The 5,000-nt window shown below is 55.4% G+C and overlaps 1 non-coding gene across 1 annotated transcript in view; it reads right to left on the reverse strand.

Moving 5' to 3' along the window:
- Window positions 1-887, reverse strand: part of LOC126196978 (small subunit ribosomal RNA) — a 1,909-nt gene extending 1,022 nt beyond the window's left edge. Inside the window, exon 1 of the ribosomal RNA XR_007539394.1 lies at window positions 1-887. This exon is cut by the window's left edge and continues 1,022 nt beyond it. This is a non-coding gene — a ribosomal RNA (small subunit ribosomal RNA).
- Window positions 888-5,000: the final 4,113 nt, after the last annotated feature.

Consider the following 5,000-nt stretch of genomic DNA (forward strand, 5'->3'; position numbering starts at 1 on the left):
ATTCAGGCGGGCTTGCCTGCTTTAAGCACTCTAATTTGTTCAAAGTAAACGTGCCGGCCCACCGAGACACTCAATAAAGAGCACCCTGGTAGGATTTCAACGGGGTCCGCCTCGGGACGCACGAGCACGCACGAGGCGGTCGCACGCCTTCGGCTCGCCCCACCGGCAGGACGTCCCACGATACATGCCAGTTAAACACCGACGGGCGGTGAACCAACAGCGTGGGACACAAATCCAACTACGAGCTTTTTAACCGCAACAACTTTAATATACGCTATTGGAGCTGGAATTACCGCGGCTGCTGGCACCAGACTTGCCCTCCAATAGATACTCGTTAAAGGATTTAAAGTGTACTCATTCCGATTACGGGGCCTCGGATGAGTCCCGTATCGTTATTTTTCGTCACTACCTCCCCGTGCCGGGAGTGGGTAATTTGCGCGCCTGCTGCCTTCCTTGGATGTGGTAGCCGTTTCTCAGGCTCCCTCTCCGGAATCGAACCCTGATTCCCCGTTACCCGTTACAACCATGGTAGGCGCAGAACCTACCATCGACAGTTGATAAGGCAGACATTTGAAAGATGCGTCGCCGGTACGAAGACCGTGCGATCAGCCCAAAGTTATTCAGAGTCACCAAGGCAAACGGACCGGACGAGCCGACCGATTGGTTTTGATCTAATAAAAGCGTCCCTTCCATCTCTGGTCGGGACTCTGTTTGCATGTATTAGCTCTAGAATTACCACAGTTATCCAAGTAACGTGGGTACGATCTAAGGAACCATAACTGATTTAATGAGCCATTCGCGGTTTCACCTTAATGCGGCTTGTACTGAGACATGCATGGCTTAATCTTTGAGACAAGCATATGACTACTGGCAGGATCAACCAGGGAGCTGCGTCAACTAGAGCTGAGCAGCCGGCCGCCCGGGAGTGTGTCCCGGGGGCCCGCGCGAACACGCAAGCGTCCGCTCAATTATTCTGCAAACAGGAGGAGGCTGGGCTCCCCTGCACGATACACCTCGAAACCCTCTCAGGTCCCGGCGGCGCGCAGCGCCGTCCTAAGTACTTGGTCGGGTTCGAGAGAGGCGCAATCGCCCGGAGATAGGCGAGTAGACGCTTTCAGTGCGACCACCCGTGCTCCCAACTGAGCTTGCCGCTGCCGACAGAGGCCCGGGAGCGTGCTGTCGTGGTGTTGCCGGCGGGAGACAACACGCGGCCACAAACAGTGACCGGGCAGCTCCAACGCCAGCGCCACAGAGGGGCAGAGCCCCACTTGGGTGCCAAAGCGAACTCTCCCAGCACAGCGCACGCGCCAACACATCCGCACAGCTGCGATACAAACCACCTGCGAGAACCGCGGGGGCGACCGAGCAGCAGACGGCGTCGCGGCGCCGAGTGCCGGGCGGCGGCGCATCCTCAACGCACACAGTCCTCAATCGGACCAGCACACTGCAGATGTCCACCGCGCTTCGCACCGGGCCCGGGAGGACCCACTTTGGCCGCACGGCGCCGCGCGCTGGGTGCGCCGGCACGCAGATGCGCCGCCTGCCGCGTCCGTCAGCCGGCGCGCCTGCCACTGGGCGCCCCCACCAGCCGGCTGCCGCGCGTGCGCCCACGCAGCGCGCGGCCAGCACGCCGGGCGCCCCCCCCTCACCGGCCGGGGACGGTCCCACCCAGCCACCGCCGCGTATCGCTTCATACCCACATGCCCACTCACGTTCGTGGGTATGACGGGTGTCGCTGAAGCAACCGGTTAATACCTGTACCGATCGTCGATATCAACGATTCACCTCCAGCGCGAACAACCGCGCAACAACGGATTTCCAGTTCATTTGCGTAACTTGGGCAGCAAACGTAGACATCCATCTACATTTGCGACTTCTACGAGTCTTGCATGCCTGGATGTTGTGTGTCACGACGCACTCCATCAGCATACATACACGCTGCGACGTGTGCACGAAAGAACACGTGGAAGGTGGCCAGCGTACGTATGCGAATGCCATTGCACAGCTGCGAAGCGCATTCAACACGCGAACTCCTGACCGACGAGCTAGAGGTGACAGGAGGGGAGGGGGGGGGGGGGCGGGGGCGATATACGTCCTATTGCAGTACACAATACAGTGGATAGCGGGACCATGTGGAAAGTAAGCAACACTCGCAAGATGTGAGGGTACGCACCGTAAAATGAATCAATACGCAGAACACCACAGTGTGCGCGAAGTGAACTATGTTGAGATGGTTGCAATTAGGCAACGCTACACGAATTCCTAGATTCATATAACTAACAATTACAGGGCAGGTTAAGGCGCAACGTGGGTTAGGTTAGGGCGCAACGTGGGTTAGGTTAAGGCGCAACGTGGGTTAGGTTAAGGCGCAACTTGGGTTAGGTTAAGGCGCAACTTGGGTTAGGTTAAGGCGCAACTTGGGTTAGGTTAAGGCGCAACTTGGGTTAGGTTAAGGCGCAACTTGGGTTAGGTTAAGGCGCAACTTGGGTTAGGTTAAGGCGCAACTTGGGTTAGGTTAAGGCGCAACGTGGGTTAGGTTAAGGCGCAACGTGGGTTAGGTTAAGGCGCAACGTGGGTTAGGTTAAGGCGCAACGTGGGTTAGGTTAAGGCGCAACGTGGGTTAGGTTAAGGCGCAACGTGGGTTAGGTTAAGGCGCAACGTGGGTTAGGTTAAGGCGCAACGTGGGTTAGGTTAAGGCGCAACGTGGGTTAGGTTAAGGCGCAACGTGGGTTAGGTTAAGGCGCAACGTGGGTTAGGTTAAGGCGCAACGTGGGTTAGGTTAAGGCGCAACGTGGGTTAGGTTAAGGCGCAACGTGGGTTAGGTTAAGGCGCAACGTGGGTTAGGTTAAGGCGCAACGTGGGTTAGGTTAAGGCGCAACGTGGGTTAGGTTAGGGCGCAACGTGGGTTAGGTTAAGGCGCAACGTGGGTTAGGTTAGGGCGCAACGTGGGTTAGGTTAGGGCGCAACGTGGGTTAGGTTAGGGCGCAACGTGGGTTAGGTTAGGGCGCAACGTGGGTTAGGTTAGGGCGCAACGTGGGTTAGGTTAGGGCGCAACTTGGGTTAGGTTAGGGCGCAACGTGGGTTAGGTTAGGGCGCAACGTGGGTTAGGTTAGGGCGCAACGTGGGTTAGGTTAGGGCGCAACGTGGGTTAGGTTAGGGCGCAACTTGGGTTAGGTTAAGGCAGAAGTTGGGTTAGGTTAAGGCAGAAGTTGGGTTAGGTTAAGGCAGAAGTTGGGTTAGGTTAAGGCAGAAGCTGGGTTAGGTTAAGGCAGAAGTTGGGTTAGGTTAAGGCAGAAGTTGGGTTAGGTTAAGGCAGAAGTTGGGTTAGGTTAAGGCAGAAGTTGGGTTAGGTTAAGGCAGAAGTTGGGTTAGGTTAAGGCAGAAGTTGGGTTAGGTTAAGGCAGAAGTTGGGTTAGGTTAAGGCAGAAGTTGGGTTAGGTTAAGGCAGAAGTTGGGTTAGGTTAAGGCAGAAGTTGGGTTAGGTTAAGGCAGAAGTTGGGTTAGGTTAAGGCAGAAGTTGGGTTAGGTTAAGGCAGAAGTTGGGTTAGGTTAAGGCAGAAGTTGGGTTAAGGGATGGTGTGTGTGGGGGGGGGGGTGGGGTGGCGAGGTTCGTTGATAGTGATGGTAGTAAGTGGACGCCTGAGGCACTATCAGATATGTCACGTCAGTTGCACTTGTGGCTCATGGCAGGTGGCGCGCCCGTTCTGTGTTTGTGGCAAAGGAGTGGCACACCTGTGTCTTTCATTCCTGCCATTGTTTATGTGCTGTGAGATGCGGCAGTGTGGTGCTGTTGGGTGCACCCCTGTGTAGGACATGTGTGGGTGTTGGTGGCGTATCTGAGCAATGGTGGTTGTAGGAAGAGTGGGATATTCAGTTTTCTGGTTCGACGTCCCGGTCTGGTTATCATAGTGTGGATGGTGTACTGTGGCCGAGAGGATGCACTGGATGTTGTTCCATGCTGGTACTTAGATGTTGTGTCTGCGTCTGTTACAGGCATAGACTAGTGGGTGATGGAGTGTGTGGGTGACGTGTGGTTGACATTGTGTGCACAGACGTTCAGCATGTATAGGGACAGTTGTATGTGTTATCTATATTCCGATGACTGCGCGTATTACTAAGCACCGCCGTGTATAAGCTTAATGTATGTATAGTCAATGCCTGTTCTATCTCTGTACAGTAGTAGCGGTGCGACTGCACTAGCTAGCTACACCTCGCGGCATCGTCCCCCGGTGTATGGCATATGATTATAAACATTCTGTCTATTAGTCAAAACCGGTGGTGTGACTACGTCACATGTTTGAGGTGGGGGACGCAACACCGTGCCGGTGGGTCAGGGCTGCGAAACACTTTCCCCACACTGGGGGCTCGGACCCTCATTACTCGTCCCAGTAATATATTGCGGAGCGCACATAGCCATTGCCCAGAGTCTTTGCGACTGCGAGTGCAACGCCCACGGGGACCGACGTGGATGGGGCGGCCCATAGCTGATCGCTCAGCATCGGAATCCGTACAGTGAGCGACGCGGTCGCGCACAGACTTAGAGCACGTTTAGGGACAGCGGGAATGTCGAATATTGGATAAAACTCTTCATGAAACGCAAGATATAGGTGTGGATTGCAACTTACGAGTGCGGGAAACGTCCGCCGTTCATCCGCTGGACTTGCGATTTTGGTGGGTGGGGTGGGGCACGTACGGGTGCGGGTGGCGTGATTGTCGGTCGACGACTTCGTGGTGGACAGAGGATGCCGTCTTTGTGGGTGGCGTCGGACAATGTGTACTGTGCGCCCATCGATGTCGTATTCAGCTTGGCGTCTCATAGATGGCGGTATCGCCGTTGCAGGAGGCCTAGATGGCGTTATTGTTTGTGGTGCGCTCGACATGGTGGATGTAGTGTTGCCAGATTCGCGTAGATGGCTGTATTGCATGTGGTTTCGTCGTATTTTCATAGGTGGCGATGCTGTGTGGTTGGCGTTGTTGCGTTCACTTCCTGTAGATGGAGG

Source organism: Schistocerca nitens, chromosome 7 (assembly GCF_023898315.1).
Source record: "Schistocerca nitens isolate TAMUIC-IGC-003100 chromosome 7, iqSchNite1.1, whole genome shotgun sequence".
Taxonomy (NCBI): Eukaryota; Metazoa; Arthropoda; class Insecta; order Orthoptera; family Acrididae; genus Schistocerca; species Schistocerca nitens.